The sequence below is a fragment of the Odocoileus virginianus genome, chromosome 7, assembly GCF_023699985.2.
Source record: "Odocoileus virginianus isolate 20LAN1187 ecotype Illinois chromosome 7, Ovbor_1.2, whole genome shotgun sequence".
Lineage (NCBI taxonomy): Eukaryota > Metazoa > Chordata > Mammalia > Artiodactyla > Cervidae > Odocoileus > Odocoileus virginianus.
Window position 1 is genome coordinate 13,893,946 of NC_069680.1, and position 22,954 is coordinate 13,916,899.

Here is a 22,954-nt window from a genome sequence, read left to right on the forward strand (position 1 = left end):
TTTTGTGCCCTTCTTCTCCTTCCCTCAATCCCTCCCAGCATCAGGGTCTTTCCCAGTTGAGTCAGCTCTTTATGTCAGGTGGCCAAAGTATTGGAGCTTCAGCTTCAGCATCAGTCCTTCCAATGAATATTCAGGGTTGATTTCCTTTAGGATTGACTGGTTTGATCCTCTTGCAGTCCAAGGGACTCAGGAATCTTCTCCAGCTCCCCAACTGGAAAGCATTAGTTCTTCAGTGCTTAGCCTTCTTTATGGTCCAGTGCTCACATCCATACATGACTACTGGAAAAATCATACCGTTGATTATATGGATCTTTGTCGGCAAAGTGATGTCTCTGCTTTTAATGTGCTGTCTAGCTTTGTCATAGTTTTCCTGCCAAGGAGCAAGCATCTTTTAATTTTGTGGCTGCAGTCACCATCTGCAGTGATTTTGTAGCCCAAGAAAATAAAATCTGTCACTGCTTTCCACTTTTCCCCCTTCTATTTGCCATGAAGTGTTGGAACCAGATGCCATGATCTTAGTTTTCTGAATGTAGAGTTTTATTGAATGTTGAGTTTTAAGGCAGCTTTTTCACTCCTCTTTCACCCTCAAGAGGCTCTTTGGTAACTCTTTGCTTTCTGTCATTAGAGTGGTATCATCTGCATATTCTGATGTGGTTGATATTTCTCCTGGCAGTCTCGATTCCAGCTTGGGATACATCCAAGCATTTCCCATGATGTACTCTGCATATAAGTTAAATAAGCAGAGTGACAATATACAGCCTTTGACACACTCCTTTCCCAATTTGGACCAGTCCATAGTTCCATCTCTGGTTCTGTTGCTTCTTGACTTTCATATAGGTTTCTCAGGAGACATATATGGTGGTCTGGTATTCACATGTCTTTAAGAATTTTTTATAGTTGTGATTCACACAGTGAAAGCTTTAGTCTGTGAAGCAGAAGTGGTGCTTTTCTGGAATTCCTTGCTTTTTCTATGATCCAATGGATATTGGCAATTTGATCTCTGGTTCCTCTGCCTTTTCTAAATCCTGCTTATACATCTGGAAGTTCTCAGTTCATATACTGCAGAAGCTTAGCTTGAAAGATCTTGAGCATAACCTTAGTATTACTAGCATGTGAAATGAGTGCAATTGTATGGTGGTTTGAACATTCTTTGGCATTGCCCTTCTTTTGGATTGGAATGAAAGCTGACCTTCTCCAATCCTGTGGCCACTGCTGAGTTTTCCAAATTTGCTGACACGTTGACAGATTAATAGCTTAATTCAGATATAATTCACATAGCATATGATTAATGCATTTGAAGAATACAATTCAGTGGTATTTTAGCATATTCACAAAGTTGTTCACTATCACAGACAATTACAGGACATTTTCATCACTCCAGAGAGAAACTCTGTACTCTTTGGCAATCACCCCACCCCAGCCCTGTTTTCTTCCAACCCCTTAGTCCTATTCAAGCATTAATCTACTTTCTGTTTCTGTAGATTTGCCTGTTGTGGTGTGTGCATGCTAAGTTGCTTCAGTCATGTCCAATTGTGATCCTGTGGACTGTAGCCTGCCAGGCTCCTCTGTCCATGGAATTCTCCAGTTCTAATAATTGGAATAATAAAATATATAGTCTTTGGTGAGTGGCTTCTTTCACATAGCAAAATGTTTTCAAAATTCATCCAGATTGTAGCATCTATCAATATATTGTTCCTTTTTATTGCTGAATAATATTCCATTGTATATTATACCACATTTTATTTATCTACTCATCAGTTGTTGAACATTTGGGTTGTTTTCACCTTTTGACTGTTAGGAATAAGATTACTATGAACATTTGTGTACAAGTTTTTGTGTAGACATTTGTTTTCATTTCTCTTGGGTGTATACCTAGAAGAGGAATTACTGAGTCATATGGTAACTCTATGTTTAATCTTTTGAGGAACTACTAGACTATTTTCTTAAGTTACTGCACCGTCTTACATTTCCATCAGCAGTGTATGAGGGTTCCAATTTCTCTATATCCTCAACACTCTTGTGTTAGCTATTTTAATGTAGCCATTCCATGTGAAGTGGTATCTCATATGTTTTTTATTTATAGTTCTGTGATTATTGATTTGTTTTTAATTTTTGAAAGCTATCTCTTGTTATAAAGGAAAGACAGAAATAGTTGTTTTCTGTGATGCAGATCTTGCTTTACTGCTTTTTAAATTACAACCCTCCCCAGCCCCCTGCAAATCCTGAGCTCTTTTAAGAATGCTTATAAAAAAGACTCATGCACCAAGATCAAATAAAATGGAATTTGACATTTTGAAAAGTTCTGCATCTTTAATGTAATTTGACTTACTGTTGAAACTCATAACAAGAGAATTTACAGTTCATTATATATACTAATTACCATTTGTTAAACTTCCATTTTTAGATGTTTAGATCTTCATTATTTCATATATATATATATATGTGTGTTGCTTATTCTTCTCTGTTGTTTTTATGAATATAAAAACCTTGAATCGTACCATCCAGTTTGTTCAGTATATTTGATAAGTATGAGAAATTTGAAATTTGTGAAACATAGCCTAGTAGTATTTAGTTTACATAGCATATTTGAAATTTAGCAGCTCTGTTGCATTTATAGAGAAATTATATTAAAAACTGAATACCTGTTTAAATGTTAATGGCATCTTTGTTAATGCCATGTGATTTGATACCAATGATGCATATTCACATGGGTGAATACTGGCATAAAACAGTGAAAGAATACTGAAAGACATATGAAGATCATAATATATTAGAGAGTAGCCAGGAAAACTCATTTGGTGATACTGAGTTTACTTTTTCCTTTTGTATGATAAGACATGGACAGATAAAGTAAATGTACTATCTTTTTGTGTTAAATAGATGGAAACCTTAGGCATTGCTTTCTCTTTTGGATCAGTATATCATTCTTCTGCCTACATCTTTCCCCATTTTTAATCTTGAAAAAGACTCCTCACTAAACACCAGGACACTCAAGAAGTCATATTTTCAGAGGGAAAACAATAAATAACCACTTTCTTTCCCCATCCTTTTCCTTGCCTGGTTCCTTTGAGTTTCATGTTAGAGGTGTGCTTTAGTAAAAAAATTTTTTTTTTGCCTCAGTAAATTAGAGTAAAGGTTATCAGGTTTTCATTTTGAATAATCAGTCACTTTAGTTCAGGAAATTCTGAACAATGAAGTTTTAAAGGGTTTTATTCTTCTAGAAAGGAAATGATTACTCTTTGAAACCAGAAATAAACTCCATCTTTGTCTCTTACTAATAATACTCTTCCCCGATGGCTCAGTGGGTAAAGAATCCGCCTGCAATGCAGGAGACCTGGGTTGGATCCCTGGGTCGGGAATATCCCTTGGAGAAGGAAATGGCAAGCTATTTCAGTATTCTTGTCTGAAAAATCCCATTGATAGAGGAGCCTGGTGGGCCACAGTCCAAAGGGTCACAGAGCGTTGGACATGACTAAGCACGCACTAGACATTCATTCAGTATTTCTAGAACTTTTCCTTCAGTGAATTAAAGGCTAGTTTTAAATTTTCATCTCTTTAGCGTTTCCTCCTATTCATTATTCTTTATAAAATAGCTAAGTTAGAGGGAATCTTTTTTAAAAAAACTATTCATCCTGTATTTTCTGTTCAGTGAAGTGCTAGATCATTTATATTGTACACAATTTTGGATGGGTAAATTGTCTTAGAGAATGATCTGCTATGTTATACATGCTTTTTGAGAACCTAGATCATTTTTACCCATTTAAAAAACTCTCACAGCATTCAGATATATGAGAAATTAGGAATGACTCATTAACACTTAATGAAAACAAAGTCAGTTTTCTACTGTTTTTACTATAGTACTGCAGTTATATTTTATGTCAAGTAATATATAATAAATGTATATATGTGTATAATGTATAAAAATACTAAGAATCCATTTTTTTTAAAAATTGAAGAGACCTTAGAGATTTTGTTTAATTCCCTATTATGTAATTTTCTGTAAATTTTTGTAGATAATAAACAGTAGGCTTTCAGTAAATGTTGAAGGGCTTCCCTGGTGGCTCAGATGATAGAGTCTGCCTGCAATGTGGGAGACTCGTTTTTGATCCCTGGGTTGGGAAGATACCCTGGAGAAGGGAATGGTTATCCCTTCCAGTATTCTTGCCTGGAGAATTCCATGGACAGAGGAACCGCCTGGCGGGTTTCAGGCTGCAGGGTTGCAAAGAGTCAGGCATGACTGAGTGACCAATACTGGAATAACTGTGGCTTGAGGTGAATTTAATGAAACCCAACACTGTTGCCCAATTTTTAATATTAACTCAAATTTGTAACCCTTAGTTCCTAAAATTCTTGAAATTCTCTCAGCACTCTCAGGGGTGCTGCAGTTGCTTTCATGGCCCAGGTAACATTAATAATCTCATTTGACTGTTTTGTACAAGTGCTAATGAGTAACTTAGTTTGGCAGGCAAGAGAAATCAGGAAGGGGAATTCATAGTTGTTAATAAATAACTTTTTTCACTGGAAATCAGCAAGAAACCTTACAGACCTAGAAATGAACTGTTAACTTAGTTGACTGTTGTCAAATTGTCAGGTGTTTCACTAAACAGAAACCTGGAAACGTTGTTATTATTGCTAAAGGAGGAGATAAGAGAACAGAGGGGAAAAAACAGCACTTGAACCATCTTAGAAGGATCTGATTGAACCTGAGGATACATTTGACTTCCCACTCTACTGTGGTGTAGGGAAGAGGGCAGTCTTTGTGCTCTAATGATAGCATGCTAGCCATTCAAAGAATACAGACCATGTTGTCTATGTTGCTTAGTTACAGAAGGACTTGCTTAGAAGAATTACTAAAGTTTTCTTTAGAGTGAAAGGGAGAATTAAGACATAAGACAAATTTATACAAATAAAATAGTCTGTATTCTGATGTAAGTCCCTAAATCTATTCAAGCTTGTGTAATAAAAATTTCCAGCCCTTGTTGATTGTGTTGTTTTGCAAATGTATTTTAGTAAGATTTGATTTTATTTTTATTGCTCTGAATGCTTGAAAAATGACCCTATAAGTTCAGGAACAAGAGTTAATTTAAAAATGTAAATGTCCTTCAGTTCAGTCGTGTCCTTAATATGAGTCAAATGATAATATAGGGTAAGCCACAACTTATGAAATAAACCTAAATTATTTATTTACCAACATTTGAGTGCCTGTTAGATACATTTTAATAGGGTCTTTTTGTATGTTGCTAGATTTAATTTACTAAGATTTTTGCATCTGTACTCCCCATGGATATTGATCTGTAATTTCCTTTTTTCCCTTTCTCTTTTTTGTAATGGTCAGGGCAACTCTGGCTTCATATTGTGGAATGAGTTGGGAGGAGTTACTCTTTTATGTTCTGGAGGAGTTTGTGTAGAATTAGTAGTATGTTTTCAAATGACTCAGATGGTAAAGAATCCATCTGCAATGCAGGAGACCCAGGTTTGATCCTTGGGTTGGAAAGATCCCCTGGAGAAGGAAATGGCTACCCACTCCAGTATTCTTGCCTGGAGAATCCCATGGACAGAGGAACCTGGCAGGCTGTAGTCCATGGAGTTGCAGAGAGTCAGACATAACTGAGCGACTAACTTTTACTTCTTTGAAATGTTTAGAAGAATTTAAGAGTCTTATAATTTGGGACGGTTTTCTTTGTAGAAAGGTTTTAGATGGCAAGTTAATGGAAAATTATTTGGGTTTTTTGTTTCTTCTTAGTTGAGTTTTGGTAGTTTTGAATCTGTCAGAGCATTTGTCTTTTGATTTGTTGAATTTTTTGGCATAAAGTTCATTTAGTTCCTTATTATATTTTGAAGTTTGAAATATGTATTATTTTGTCTCTCATTCATTCCTGATATTGCTTTTATTGGTCTTTGTTTTGTTTTCTACACTTAATTATCTTGTTTCCTATTACTGTAGCTTGAATATGTCCTTTGTCTTAAATTGTTAGATTGATTTCATTCCTTTCTTTCTTTCATTATGTAAGTGTTGATAGCTGTGAACCTCCCCTCCAAGTACTATTTTAGCAGCATCACGTAAATTTTGATATGTTGTATTTTCCTTATTATTTAGTTCGAAATATTTTCCAAATATCTCTTATTATTCTCTAACCCATGGATTATTTAGCAGTGCATTGTTCAGTTTTCAAGTATTTCAGAGACATTTCCATTTAACTTTCTGACTATACCATGCAGCTTGTGGGATCTTAGTTCCCTGAGCAGGGATCTAACTTGTGCCCTCAGCAATGAAAATATAAAGTCCTAACCACTAGGACCAGTGGGGACTTCCCTATTTTTTGTTACTGATTTATAAAATATAGTCTGTCTTGTAAGTGTTCTGTGTGTAGTTGAAAAGAGGATGCATTTTGCTGTTATTTTGGAGCAGGGTTAGATGGATGATGTTATTCATTTCTTCCATACCCTTATCAATTTTCTGTCTACTTTTTTCTTCAATTAGTAAGAAATGAGTATTGAAATACCCAACTATATAATAGTAGAATTTTTTTCTCCCATTAGTGCTATTATTGTTTGCTTCTTGTACTTTGAAACTTTATTAGTTGTTTATATGCTTTAGATTCTTTTTTCTAATGAGCAATTTATGCATTTTGAAACATTTTTAGTTATTGCTGGTAATATTTCTGGTAGTATCTCTTTTTCTGAATGCTATTTTTATTTGACATTGATATACCCATATCCCTTCCTGCCTTTTAACTTTTTGTCTTTATATATATTTAAAATGGTTTCTTGTAGGCAGCATATGGCTAGGTCTTTGTTCTATCCTGTCTCGCAGTTTTTGCCTTAATTGAAGAGTTTAGACCATTGTATTTAATATAATTATCAATCTAGTTGGTTTAAATCTGTCTGCTCGCTGGCTATGTTCTTTTTGTGCCATTTGTTACTTTTCCTTTCCCCCTGATTTCATGCCTTCTTAACTGGTCTAGCATTTACAGTACATATCCATAACTTGATACTGGATACATTTGAAGTATACAGCTGGGATACTTCATATAATTCATTTTTTGTTTGTATATTTTGTCATAACTAAGGTTATAAGATTTTGGCAAGAATACCACAGAAGTGATTGTGTACCTTTCCCATTGAATCATATCAAGAAATACATGATGTTGATATGTCTCATTGCTGGTAATTTTGACCTAGACCACTTGGTTATGGTGGTTTCTGCTATGCTGCTCCACTTTGAAGTTAATAATTTTTTTCTTTTAGATTAATAACTACCTTGGGAAGTACCAATTTTAGACTGTGCCAATATCTTGTTTCTCTTTCACCTTTTGTTTATAAATTTTAGCTTTCACTGGTAGATCTTCCCTGAAGCAATTATTACTATATTCTGTAAACTCCGGGAGTTGGTGATGGACAGGGAGGTCTGGTGTGCTGCGGTTCATGGGGTTGCAAAGAGTCAGACACGAGTGAGTGACTGAATTGAACTGAACTGAATGATGATTTTTTAAAATTTCCCTTATTTCTTTTGTATTTATTAAGTGAAATTCTTCTATAAGGAAAAGCTGTCCTTTCTCCCCCATTTATTTATTCAGTTAATTGTATCAGTCTGGACTCATTTATTCTGTGGGTTTCAATCCAATATTATTCGTTTTGTTGCTCCAATTATTCCAGCTTTGGTTATTGTGAACTCTATGTTAGTTGCTTCCTGTGCCTTTTGATGTGTCATCATCCTTTTTTGTTATCTTTTAAAGAGACTAAAAATGCTGAAAAAAATTGATACTTGGCCATGTATTTATTCCCTCTAGTATTTTTCATTTTTTGAGTTAGATCTGAATCTCTATTTGGTATTTTCTTTTTTCTTTTTGCCCGAAGAACTTCTTTTAATGTATACTGTAGCCCAGGTCTACTCAGATTCAATTTTTTATGCTTCTGTTTGTCTGCAAGCCTTTATTTTGTTTTCATTTTTAATGGTTATTTTTCCTGTTATAAAATTCTAGTTTGGCATCTTTTCTTTCTTATTCATTATTTTTAAGGTAGCTCTCCTTTCCCTATGTTTTTGTTTGTTGGATTTTTTTCTTGGCTTGCCTAGTTTCTGACAAGAGTTTTGCTGTTATAACTATATTTTTGTGTTTGTAAAGTTCTTTTTTCTCTATAGTTTTAATATTTTTCTTTATTTCTGATTTCCAACAATTTGTATATGAGCTTTACTGTACGTAATTTCAGAATTACTTGTCTTACTGCATTTGTACTGCTTTTTCCATCTCTCTTAATAGCTCTCCTAGTGGGAGATGGCCCTTCTGTTCATTCTACTACTATTGATTTTGTTTAGGCCCTCATATTATTTCATGTGAGCTAGTTATAGTAGTTTCCTAATAGACTTTGCTTCCTAATCTATCCGTCCTTTCAAATCTATGAGTAAATAGTCTTTTTAGAATAGTATTCTGATTATCATGCATTATTCAGAAGCTTTAAATTTTGTTTTATTACCTGATCAAAAAGATCCAGATTCTTTAGTTTGGTATTGAAGGTTCCAGGTCTCCTTTCTCATCTTGACTTGTATCTTCCCTTGGTCTTAAAGATCCAAAAGAAAGACTCTTTAATGTTGAAATTTCATAAACAGGACCATCTGTAGCCTTCCTCAAATCACATGTAGTCTCCTACTAATTTTTAATTTCATGAGAACAAGCGTTTAGTGTATTGTAGTGTCTTTCTGCCTTTAGTGTCTAGTATTATGTCTGGTAAAGAGAATGTGCACACAAGAATCTTGTCTGATTGACTGACTTAATGCTCTTGTAGTAATAGTTTATTTTCTGTTGTGTTTTAGGCTTGTAGTGTATTCACATATTTGTATAGTAATGTTTCTTTGTTCGTTAAAATTAAACGAATTTTAATTTTCTCAGGAATTTCTCATTTAAGCATTTTGATTATCACTTGCAGTCTCGAGAAGGGCAGGAAAACCTTTTTCCTCCAAAAATTGCCTGTTTGATGAATATTTTGACTGTCTAAATTCTGGAAATGAGAGGCCATGTGTCCCACTGCTTTTTGCCTCTGGGATACTGCTACTGGAGAAGAGTGGAGAAATAGCTCCAGAAAGAATGAAGAGGCTGAGCCAAAGTGAAAACAAAACCCAGTTGTGGATGTGGCTGGTGATGGAGGAAGTAAAGTCCGATGCTGTAAAGAACAATATTGCATAGGAACCTGGAATGTTAGGTCCATGAATCACGGTAAATTGGAAGTGGTCAAACAGAAGATGGCAAGAGTGAACACTGACATTTTAGGAATTAGTGAACTAAAATGGACTGGAGTGGACGAATATAATTCAGATCATTGTATTTACTACTGTGGGCAAGAATCCCTTACAAGAAGTGGAGTAGCTCTTATAGTCAGCAGGAGTCCCAAATGCAGTACTTGGGGGCAGTCTCAAAGATGCAGAATGATCTCTGTTCGTTTCCAAGGCAGACCATTCAATATCGCAGTAATCCAAGTCTGTGCCCCAACAACTACGCTGAAGAAGGTGAATTTGAATGGTTCTATGAAGACCTACAAGACCTTCTAGAACTGAAACCAAAAAAAAGATGTCCTTTTCATCATTGGGGACTGGAATGCAAAAGTAGGAAGTCAAGAAGTCAGGAGATACCTGGAGTCACAGACAAGTTTGGCTTTGGAGTACAAAATGAAGCAGGGCAAAGGCCAACAGAATTTTGCAAAGAGAACGCACTGGTCATAGCAAACAGCCTTTACCAACAACACAAGAGATGACTCTACACATGGATATCACCAGATGGTCAATACCAAAATCAAATGGATTATATTCTTTGCTGCTGAAGATGGAGAAGCTCCATACAGTCAGCACAAAAAAGACCGGGAGCTGACTGTGGCTCAGACCATGAACTCCTTGCAAAAAAACAGGCTTAAATTGAAGAAAGTAGGGAAAACCACCAGGCCATTCAGGTATGACGTAAATCAAATCCCTTATGATTATACAGTGGAAGTGACAAATAGATTCAAGGGATTAGATTTGACAGAATGCCTGAAGAACTATGGACGGAGGTTTGTGACATAGTATAGGATGCAGTGACCAAAACCATACACGAGAAGAGGAAATGCAAAAAGGCAAAATGGTTGTCTGAGGAGGCCTTACAAATAGCTGAGAAAGGAAGAGAAGCAAAAGGCAAGTGAAGAGGAAAGATATAACCATCTGAATGCAGAGTTCCAAAGAATAGCAAGGAGAGATAAGAAAGCCTTCTTAAGTGAACAGTGCAAAGAAATAGAGGAAAACAATAGAATGGGAAAGTCTAGAGATTTCATCAAGAAAAATCAGAGATACCAAGGGAACATTTCATGCAAAGATGGGCACAATAAAGGATAGAAACAGTATGGACCTAACAGAAGCAGAAGATATTAAGAGGTGGCAAGAATACACAGAAGAACTATACATAAAAGATCTTCATGACCCCAGTAACTGCAATGGTGTGATCACTCACCTAAAGCCTGGAGTGTGAAGTCAAGAGAGCCTTAGGAAGCATCACTATGAACAAAACTAGTGGAGGTGATTGAATTCCAGTTGAGCTATTTCAGATCCTGAAAGATGATGCTGTCAAAATGGGGCACTCAATATGCCAGCAAATTTGGAAAACTCACCAGTGGCCACAGGGCTGGAAAAGGTCAGTTTTCATTCCAATCCCAAAGAAAGGCAATACCAAAGAATGTTCAAACTACCACACAGTTGCACTCATCTCACACACTATAATGATCAAAATTCTCCATGCTAGGCTTCAGCAGTGGGTAAACCAAGAACTTCCAGATGTTCAAGCTGGGTTTAGAAAAGGCAGAGGAATCAGAGATCAAATTACCAACATCTCCTGGATCATAGAAAAAAACAAAAGAATCACAGAAAAACATCTACTTCTGCTTCGTTGACTACAGTAAGGCCTTTGACTATGTGGATCACAACAAACTGTGGAAAATTCTGAAAGAGATGGGAATACCAGACCACCTTACCTGCCTTCTGAGTAATGTGTATGCAGATCAAGAAGCAACAGTTAGAACTGGACATGGAACAATGGACTGGTTCCAAATTGGGAAAGGAGTACATCAAGCCTGTATATTGTCACCCTGCTTATTTAACTTATATGCCGAGTACATCATATGAAATGCCAGGCTAGCTGGAATCAGGATTGCTGGGAGAAATATGAATAATCTCAGATACGCAGAAGACACCACCCTTATGCCAGTAAGTGAAGAGGAACTAAAGAGCCTCTTGATGAAAATGAAAGAGGAGAGTGTAGAAGCTGCCTTAAAACTCACCATTCAAAAAATGAAGATCATGGCACCTGGTCCCATCACTTCATGGCAAATAGATAGGTAAACAATGGAAACAGTGAGACTTTATATTTTGGGGCTCCAAAATCACTGCAGATGGTGACTGCAGCCATGAAATTAAAAGACGCTTACTTCTTGGAAGAAAAGCTATGACCGACCTAGACAGCATGTTAAAAAGCAGAGACACTACCCAACAAAGGTCTGTATTTTCAGTGCTATGGTTTTTCTAGTAGTCATGTATGGGTGTGAGAGTTGGACCATATAGAAAGCTGAGTGCTGGAGAATTGATGGTTTTGAACTGTGGTGTTGGAGAATACTCTTGAGAGTCCCTTGGACTGCACAGAGATCAAACCAGTCAATCCTAAAGGAAATCAACCCTGAATATTCATTGGAAGGACTGATACTGAAGCTGAAGGTCCAGTACTCTGGCCATCTGATGCAAAGAACTGACTCATTGGGAAAGACCCTGATCCTGGGAAAGACTGAGGGCAGCAGGAGAAGGGGACAGCAGAGGATGAGATGGTTGGATGGCATCACCGACTCAATGGAGTCGGATATGAGTTTGAGCAAGCTTCGGGAGATGGTGAAGGACAGGGAAGCCTGGCGTGCTTCAGTCCATGGGGTCGCAAAGAGTTGGACACGACTGAACTGAGTCAAAACTATGGTTTTGCCAGTAGTCATGTATAGATGTGAGAGTTGGACCATAAAGAAGGCTGAGTACCGAAGAATCAATGCTTTCAAATTGTGATGCTGGAGAAGATTTTTGAGAGTCCGTTGGACTGCAAGATCAGCCTGTCAATCTTTTTTTTTTTTTTTCCCATTTATTTTTATTAGTTGGAGGTTAATTACTTTACATCATTGCAGTGGTTTTTGTCATACATTGAAGTGAATTAGCCATGGATTTTCATGTATTCCCCATCCCGGTCCCCCCTCCCACCTCCCTGTCTACCCGATCCCTCTGGGTCTTCCCAGTGCACCAGGCCCGAGCACTTGTCTCATGCACCCAACCTGGGCTGGTGATCTGTTTCACCCTAGATAATATACATGTTTCAATGCTGTTCTCTTGAAACATCCCACCCTCGCCTTCTCCCAGAGTCCACAAGTCTGTTCTATACATCTGAGTCTCTTTTTCTGTTTTGCATATAGGGTTATCGTTACCATCATTCTAAATTCCATATATATGTGTTAGTATACTGTAGTGGTCTTTATCTTTCTGGCTTACTTTGCTCTGTATAATGGGCTCCAGTTTCACCCATCTCATTAGAACTGATTCAAATGAATTCTTTTTAATCAGTCTGTCAATCTTAAAGGAAATCAACCCTGAATATTCACTGGAAGGACTGATGCTGAACTGAAGCTCCAATATTTTGACCATCTGATGTGAAGAGCCAACTCATTGGTAAAAGCACTGATGCTGGGAAAGATCGGGGACAGGAGCAGAGGGAGTGAGAGAGGATGAGATGGTTGAATGGCATCATGTACTCAATGGACAGTGTGAACAAACTCTGGGAGATAGTGAAGGACAGGGAAGCCTGCGTGCTCAGTCCATGGGGTCACGAAGAGTCGGACACAATTGAGAGACTGAACAACAACAGCAGAAACAGGTTTACAGTTCTTCACTGAGCTAGCATATTGGTATATGTAGTTAGAGGTTATTAATTTTCACTACTGAATAATATTCCATAGGGTGGATATGCCACAGTTTTATTTGTTCTGTTATTTTTGGCTGAACAATACCAAATAACTTGTGCAAACTTCATTTATTACTGTTGAATGCAAATTGGTACAGACACTTTGGAAGACAGTGGCAGTTTCTTGCAAAGCTGCACACAGTCTTATCATACAGTCTATCAGTCATACATCTCTTTACCCAAATGAGTTAACTTATGTCCATGGAAAAAACTGTACACAAAATACTTTTAGCAGGTCTATTCATAATTGCTAAAAATTGGAAGTAACAAAGATATCCTTCAATAAATGAGTGAATAATAAAGTAGTATACCCATACAATGGAATATTGTTCAGTGGTTAAAAAAAAGAAATGCATATTTCTAAATTAAAGAAATTAATCTGGAAAAGCTGTGTATTGTGTGATTCTAACTATACAATATTCTGGAAAAGGCAAAAATACAAGATTAGTAGTTGCTCGGGGCCCTAGTAGGAGAGTCAGATCAATGAGTAGTGAAGCACTGAAGATTTTTAGATCAGTTAAACTTATATATGATACTGTAATCATGGGGACATGCTATTACGCATTTACCAAAATCTACAGAACTGGACAACACAAAGAGTGGATGGATGTCAGTGTAAAATATGGACTTTTAGTTAATAATGATAATCTATAAATGTTGGTTCATCAACTGTAATGCACAATGTTGGATGTTAATGTTCCAGTTAGTGGAAACTGTGGGGAGGGTGATATATAAGACCTCTGTACTTAATTTGCAGTTTTTCTGTAAACCTGAAACTGCTCTAACAAACAAACAAAACCCTGCTCTTAGTACCCTCACCACTATTTCCTTAGTCAAAGTTGAAGCCCACAAGACTAAATAAATCTGACTCCAGGCTATTTCATCTATCACTTTCTTCATTACTCATCATTCCAGCCACATTGCCTTCCTGTTGTGTTTTGAACTACTTTCTTGCCTCAGGGTCTCTGTATTTGCTGTTCACTCAGCTTCTCCCAGATATTTCCATTGTTTCTTTCCTCTTCCATCATTCAGGTGTGTATATTCAAATGCTACTCCATTGGGGTTATTTTCCTCTTCTGCTGCTGCTGCTAAGTCGCTTTAGTCGTGTCCGACTCTGTGCGACCCCATAGACGGCAGCCCACCAGGCTCCCCCGTCCCTGGGATTCCCCAAGCTAGAACACTGGAGTGGGTTGCCATTTCCTTCTCCAATGCATGAAAGTGAAAAGTGAAAGTGAAGTTGCTCAGTCAGTCGTGTCTGACTTGTAGCGACCCCATGGACTGAAGCCTACCAGGCTCTGTCCATGGGATTCTCCAGGCAAGGGTACTGGAGTGGCTTGCCCTTGCCTTCTCTGTTACCTTTTCTACTTACTATCAATACCTCTAATCTCTCCTTCCCACCATTACACTCTTTTACCTTGCTTCCTTTTCTTTTATAGCTTTTATACATCTCAGTTCAGTTCAGTCACTCAGTCGTGTCCAACTCTTTGCACCCCCATGAACTGCAGCACACGAGGCCTCCCTGTCCATCACCAGCTCCCGGAGTTTACTCAAACCCATGTCTGTTGAGTCGGTGATGCCATCCAACCATCTCATCCTGTCGTCACCTTCTCCTCCTGCCCTCAACCTTTCCCAGCATCAGGGTCTTTTCAAATGAGTCAGCTCTTCGCACAGGTGGCCAAAGTGTTGGCATTTCAGCTTCAACGTCAGTCCTTCCAGTGAACACCCAGGACTAATCTTTAGGATGGACTGGTTGGATCTCCTTCCAATCCAAGGGACTCTCAAGAGTCTTCTCCAACACCACAGTTCAAAAGATCAGTTCTTCGGTGCTCAGCTTTTTTATAGTCCAACTCTCACATCCATACATGACCACTGGAAAAACCATAGCCTTGACTGGATGGACCTTTGTTGGCAAAGTAATGTCTCTGCTTTTTAGTATGCTATCTAGGTTGGTCATAACTTCCAAAGAGGAAGCGTCTTTTCATTTCATGGCTGCAATCACCATCTGCAGTGATTTTGGAGCCCAGAAAAATAAAGTCAGCCACTGTTTGTACTGTTTCCGCATCTATTTGCCATGAAGTGATGGGCCCGGATGCCATGATCTTAGTTTTCTGAATCTTGAGCTTTAAACCAACCTTTTCACTCTCCTCTTTCACTTTCATCAAGAGACTCTTAAGTTCTTCTTCACTTTCTGCCATAAGGGTGGTGTCATCTGCATATCTGAGGTTATTGATATTTCTCCCGGCAATCTTGATTCCAGCTTGTGCTTCATCCAGCCAGCATTTCTCATGATGTACTCTGCATATAAGTTAAATAAGCAGGGTGACAATACACAGCCTTGATGTACTCGTTTTCCTATTTGGAACCAGTCTGTTGTTCCATGTCCAGTTCTAACTGTTGCTTCCTGACCTGCATACAGGTTTCTCAAGAGGCAGGTCAGGTGGTCTGGTATTCCCATCTCTTTCAGACTTTCCCACACTTTATTGTGATCCACACAGCCAAAGGCCTTACTGTAGTCAGTAAAGCAGAAATAGATGTTTTTCTGGAACTCTCTTGCTTTTTTGATGATCCAGCGGATGTTGGCAATTTGATCTCTGGTTACTCTGCCTTTTCTAAAACCAGCTTGAACATCTGGAAGTTCACAGTTTACATATTGCTGAAGCCTGGCTTGGAGAATTTTGAGCATTACTTTACTAACATGTGAGATGAGTGCAGTTGTGTGCTGGTTTGAGCATTCTTTGGGGTTGCCTTTCTTTGGGACTGGAATGAAAACTGACCTTTTCCAGCCCTGTGGCCACTGCTGAGTTTTCCACATTTGCTGGTATGTTGAGTGCAGCACTTTCACAGCATCATCTTTTAGGATTTGAAATAGCTCAACTGGGATTCCATCACCTCCACTAGCTTTGTTCGTAGTGATGCCTTCTAAGGCCCACTTGACGTCTCATTCCAGGATGTCTGGCTCTAGCTGAGTGTGAGTGGTCACACCGTCCTGATTATGTGGGTTGTGAAGATCTTTTTTGTACCATTCTTTTGTGTATTCCTGCCACCTCTTCTTAATATCTTCTGCTTCTGTTAGGTCCATACTATTTCTGTTCTTTATTGAGCCCGTCTTTGCATGAAATGTCCCCTTGGTATCTCTGATTTTCTTGAAGAGATCTCTAGTTTTTCCCATTCTATTGCTTTCCTCTGTTTCTGTGCAATGATTGCTGAAGAAGGCTTTCTTATCTCTCCTTGCTATTCTTTGAAACTCTGCATTCAAATGGGTATATCTTTCCTTTTCTCCTTAAAGTCTCACCTTGGTTATATATTGTTTATTTTTCCTTATTAAAATACAGGTTCCCTGAGGGCAGCAAACTTTTTTCCTGCCTTGTCCCTCTTTTTCCCTATTGCATCTTCAATCCCTAGAATAGTGTCTAGCACACAGTAGGTGCTTAATAAACATTTGTAGGGTGGATCAATGAATTGTGTGTTCTCTCTGTAGGAAGTCAAACTTAAAAAAATTGCTTATTAAGTATGGAATGTGAGTCATAAAATGCTTCCTATTAATGGCTGTGTCATCAATATGATAACATGATGCATTCATTTTCACTAAAAGGTACGTCTGCTCCACAGCCAGGAAACTTCTCTTTATCGGTTGAAAACTGCTCTTCATGTACAGTGTAGGAGAGATTGCTCATGTTTATGTCTTGAATCTGTTCCCCCCCCCCCCATTTTCCTCTTTAGATTAAAAAATGTACAAAAACATGGAAAAATCACAAAATACAAATATATAAAGTAGAAAAGAGAAACCACTCTTAAACCTAGCCAGAGACAAGTCATTGTTAAGACATTGATTATTGTTCTTTAGAACCATCTGAGATGAACTTATATTTTTAAAGTAATATTTGGATCATATATAGTGAGATAAATGTTTAAAAGTACTAGATAACTGGTCCAAGTATAGAAATAATAAAAAGTGTGAAAGTATTTTATGAACGCCTTCAATATATAATATCCTGTCTTTTCTGAATTATAACGCAAGCTCTTATCCTGGCACAAAATTTATCATATATTCAGAATTGTCAGATGTTTCTGACTATTTTGAATATGAAGAAAAAAGCTTGAGTACTTATGAGTGTTGCTCTAAAGAAGAGAGATCTTAAACTTCTTTTCTCTCCACATTAAAAATGTTTTGTACATTTAATAGGACATTTTGGATTTATTGTGAAAATATTTTAGATTTTCCTGGAAGCTATCTTTTATTAATTATAAATGTCCCTGAAGTTTTTTAGATCTTTTTCATTGGACTGAAGAAAATTCAAAGTTCCTAAGAGAAAATGTTTGTCGTGTCTTTTAAAATGTATACATGGGTTTTGCGGAAAATCTAAAAATAAGTTTCAAATTTAACTCAGCAATATATATAATATACTCATGAGTTTATTGTAATTTGTGGACTAACAGATCAAACTTAAAAATCAGGTTATTTTTGTGTGCTGATGCTGTTAAGAAATTAAATCACATTTCTTGAGTTTTAAGCATTTTCAAAACCATAATTACTAGATTGTGAGAAAGAAGTATTAGTTGATGACATTCTTCTTAATGTATCAGTGTTAACATGATTTCCTGATGTTGCAGAGTGTTGTATTGTTAAGAGGATGATTTTCTGGAGAGAATACATGCTCAAAATAATTCGGTTATCATATGGATGGTGATTTACATAAAAGATTTAATTTGAATCAAAGTAATTCTGCATTTTAAAAACACTTATTTTTTAGTTTAATGTTAGGTAGTCATATTTAAGTTCCTGTCCTAAGATACTGGTAATTCATCTGTTTCTGTGTTCATGGGTATCAAACTGGCATCCTGAACACTGGGGGGAAAAAAAAAAGCCCACAGTTATGTTTGATAACACAGTGTTTTGTTCTATTTTAACCTAAAAATTAGTTGTTAGTATTTGAACATTAGATTTTATATCAAAGTATAAATTTCCAGGTTTTTTTCCCAAAAGTGTAAGGATTGGACAGTATTTGAGCTTTCTCATCCCAACATTGCAGTGATAATCAGGGACAGTTTTGGCAATGTTAAACAACAAAGGACATTTGTTAATGTCTGGATGATTGTCATGACTTGGTGGGGAGTTGCTCTTGGCATCTTTTGGCTAAAAAGACCAGGGATGCTGCTTATGCATGGGACACCTTTCTACAGCAAAGAATTATCTGGTCTAAAATATTTCAGTATTGAGTTTGAGGAGTCCTATAATATAGCACTAATTGAGCTGAGTTGAATCATATCTGTTTCCTATAGGCTATAGTTAGCCATAGTCTCCTCTCAACTTGCTTTATTTACATGCTGGGACTCTTATATACTTGAATTTGTGCATCTTCCTTTAAAGTAGTGAGAGTTACTTTCATAGGAGTTGAAACAACTTTGAGTATTATTAGAAAAGTTGTGGCAAATACAGAAAATATTTGTTACTTCTGGCATGACGAGTATTAGCATCCAAATCTTATTTTCCCCAGTTATCATTTATTCTTTCAGTTAACATGGTGCTATGTACTAGGTACTACACAATATGTGGAGGAGATAAACAGCTGCTTACACTTGAAGGCTTTTATTAGAGAATTGTTCGGTTTATCGTTATGTAATGCTTTCTGTATCTGTGATAATCTTCCTTGCTTTGAAGTTGGCTTTGTCTGAAATCTGTGTAAATATTTCAGCTTTCTTTCAATTAACATTAGCATTGTATTTCTCCATCCCTTTATTCTTAATCCACCTGTGTCTGTAAAATAGGTTTTTAAAAGACTGTACTATTTGGGGGGGGGGCAGGGTCTTGTTTCTTAAGTCCACTCTGATAGTCTCTGTCTTTTATTTCTTTCATTCACTTTCATATTTAAAGTGTTTATTGATTTAGTTGGATTGATATCAACCATATTTGGAACTGTTTTCTGTATCTTCTCTATTTTTTTTTTCTCTTTTTTGTTTTTTATTTTATAACCTATTAAAATAACCTTTTCCCTTTGAGGAAAAGGGAAGCATGGCCTGAGAAGCACACGTAATTCTAATAAGCTTGATTTACTGACTTTCTAACCTATAACATATTAAAGGAGCATCTGCAAGCAAGCAAAAGTAATACTGGGTCTCAGTTCTCTGACAAAAACTAAAATGACCAAGAAAGCCTGGCAGAAAAAGAAGAAGAAGGAAAAAAAAAAATCCTGGCAGAAAGGAAGTGTCAGAAAACCATAAAAAGCAAATTCAATAATACAACAAATCTTACCAATCTGTAGGAACAGAATCTCCTGGATCATATCCCAACTGTATTTAACGATAACTAAGACCCCAGACGTTTAAAATTATTTTCAAAAAATAAAATAAAAAATAAATAAAATTATTTTCAGCATGTTCAAGTAAAGAACACAGAAGACCACATATAATAAAACCTCACAATAAAGCAAAACTGCAAAGTCGAATGTAACTTAATTGCTAATTGGCTACAAGGGGTAGAAGGAGAGGGAATAAAGTGACCCCATGATCATCCGGGACATTTCTCACTTAATGTATGGTCAGTAATGCAGAGTATAATTTTCTTACACTGGCATTTCGAAGAGTTAACTAACCCAGAAAATTCACTTTTACGAATCTTTCACTGATGCCAAACACATGAAGTGTTACTTTGCTATTTTCTGCCTAACTGGCACTAATTTCAAAAGAAGGAAAATCTAATTTTTTTTCAATTGTACCATACATTTCTGCAAGACGCTTTTTATTCACAAATATTTTCTAATTTGGTCAACATAACAATCTTTAAGGGACAGATGTGTTTATTGCCCATTTAAAGATAATATAAATATTCAAGAAAGGCAAAGTAACTTGGCATGGACACAAAGCTGGTTAAAATTCACATTAAAAAAAATATTTTTTTTGCCACACCATGTGGTATGTGGAATCCTAGTTCTCCAACCAGGGATCAAACTCATGCCTCCTGGATTGGAAGCATGGCATCTCAAACCTTGGACCACCAAGGAAGTCCCTAGAAATCATATATTTTGATGCTATCACCCCTGTACCTTGGTTCAATTTCTGGGTTGGGAAGAACCCCTGGAAAAGGGAGAGGCTACCCACTCCAGTATTCTTGGGCTTCCCTGGTGGCTCAAATGGTAAAGAATCCACCTGCGATGCAGGAGACCCGGGTTTGACCCCCAGGTCGGGAAGATCCCCTGAAGGAGGGCATGGGAACCTACTGCAGCATTCTTGCCTGGAGAATCCCCAAGGACAGAAGAGCCTGGCAGGCCACAGTCCATGGAGTCACAAAGAGTCGGACACAACTGAATGACTAAGCACAGCACAGCACAGCACCCCTGTTACAGGGCTTGTTAAGAGGCTCTCATTAAAGAGACCCAATTCTGACATGTACAGAGGGAGGTTCCCCACACCAACAAGGAATTCTCAGACACCCGCTGGCTGTCCTCTAATTCAAAGCAATTCTGACACTATCTACCCAGAGATGGAGTCAGACTCCAGATCCCTGTTTTCAGATATTTCATAAATATTTCTCCTTCTCTTTACTCAATTCCCTTCCTTTTATGGGCTTTGCTGGTGATTCAGATGGTAAAGAGTCTGCCTGAAATGCAGGAGACCTGGGTCTCGACCCTACTATACATATGATCTCTCCACCAAGTCAGGCTGAGAAGTTAATTTGCAAACTAAATTCCGGCTTCTCCATTTTGGCCATTGAATAAAGTTGTGCTGTTCCAGTCTCAGCATCAGTTTCGTAACTGGCTATGCAAATTTGGGCAGAAAAAGAACCACCCTGGCCAAGACAAGGGGTCTCCACCCAGCCTAGGACCCTGGTGAGAGTCCAGGCACCAATTTGTTAACAGTCGGAATGGCAGACACACAATACAGTCAAGCATATTGGGCTTTCCACGTGGCGCTAGTGGTAAAGAACCCTACCGCCAATGCAGGAGACATAAGAGACTCAGGTTCGATCCCTGGATTGGGATGGTCCCTAGAGGAGGAAATGGCGACCTGCTCTAGTTTTCTTGCTTTGAAGTGGCTTAGCATGCATGCCTATACTCCCAGGGATGACCTACAAACTGGAAAAGAATTACATTGCAGAGCTTCTCCTGCACAGGAAAATAAGACCTCAGAGGATCCGGCCTTGAAGGCCAGCGGGCCTTACTTTCAAGAAAGCCAGAGAGCTGTGGGAAATAGACTCCACTCCTAAAGTAGTGTTAGTCGCTCAGTCGTGTCCGCCTCTTTGCAACCCCATGTACCGTGGCCCGCCAGGCTCCTCTGTCCATGGGATTCTCCAGGCAAGAACACCGGGATGGATTGCCATTCCCTTCTCCAGAGGATTCCCCCCACCCGGGATCGAACCCGGGTCTTCCTCATTGCAGGCAGATTCTTTATCGTCTGAGCCACAGGGAAGATCCATTCTTACAGGGCGCACACAATATCTCATCCCCTCTGGGACCCAGGGCAGAAGCAGTAATCCGACTGGAGCCCGGGTCAGACCTACCTGCTGGTCTCAGAGCATCTCTAGGAGAGGCAGAAGGAAACGCAGCTCACTCTGGAGACACAGACGCTGGTAGCCTTCTTTAGCACACATGCTGGCAAGCCTGCCAGCATATGGATTCCTTCCTCTAGCTTATTAGCTGCGGACCAAGCCCTGCCCCGGCCCAGCATCCTGTAGGCACCAGTGATGGGACTCCTCAGGATAGAACACGGCCTGTATCTTCTCTATTTTTAATTTTTTTTGTCTTTCATCATTTTTCTGCCTTATGTGGGTTTAATTGAGCATTTTGTATTAGTTCATTGTCTCTCTCCTTAGCATATCATTTATAGTTGTATTACTTTTTTTTGTTTGTATGTATGTATGTTTGTGATTGCCCTGAAGTTTGCGGCATAAATTTACAGCTAATATAAGTCCACCTTCAGATAACACTATAGTACTCAGTGTGGTGGCTTATAACAGAACATTCCCAGCTCTTCCGTCCTGTCCCTCACAACACTGCTGTCATTCATTTCATCCACCCTTAATCTATAGTTACCCAGTATATTGTTGCTCTTCATACTTTGAACAGACTGTTATCTGTTAGATCAATTAAGAGTAAGAAAATAAAAGATTTTATTTTATCTTATTCCTTCTCTATTGTTCCTTTCTCTATGTAGAGCTAGGTTTCTGACTTACATCATTTTCCTTCTTTCTGAAGAACTTACTTTAATATTTCTTGAAAGACAGGTCTTCTGGTGACAAATTCCCTCATTTCTGTTTATCTGAGAAAGTCTTTATTTCTCCTTTACTTTGAAGGATAATTTCATTGGATACAAACTTTCAGGCTGGTGTTTTTTTTTCTCTCAACACTTAATAAGTATTCCTTTCCATTCTCTTCTTGCCTGCATTATTACTGAAGAGAAGTCCAATGTGTTTACCTTGTTCCTATATAGGTAAAGTTCTTCCCCCACCTCAGTCTCCCTTCAGAATTTTATCTTTGATTTTCTGTATATGATTTTGAATATGATATGCCTAGGTGAGAATAGGAGGGGGCTTTTATCTTCACTCTGAGAACCTGCAGTGGGACTCCTGGAGGTAAAGCACAGGGATTCCAGTTTGTCCATATCCTTGCCAACATTTGTTTTGTTTTGTTGTTTGCTTTTGTTTACAGCCATCTTCAAGGGTATAAAGTAGTATCTTGTCTAATTGATTTGCATTTTTTAATGATTAGTGATGTTGAGCATCTTTCATGTGTTTATTGTCCACTTGCATATCTTTGGAAAATATTCAGGTTAAAAATATTCAGGTTAAAAATTTTTTTTTTGTTGTTTGCTGTTGAATTATGGAAGCTCTTTATACATTTGGGCTGTTAATCCCTTCCCAGATATATGATTTGTCAATATTTCCCCTTATTCTGTGGGTTGCCTTTTCATTCTCTTGATAGGGTCTTTTATACACATAAGTTTTCAGTTTTGAAATCCAGTTA

General features: G+C 37.7%; 1 protein-coding gene across 4 annotated transcripts in view; it reads left to right on the plus strand.

Annotated features, from left to right (window-relative positions):
• Positions 1-22,954, plus strand: part of SHOC2 (SHOC2 leucine rich repeat scaffold protein) — an 84,398-nt gene that overhangs the window by 32,610 nt on the left and 28,834 nt on the right. The window lies entirely within an intron of this gene.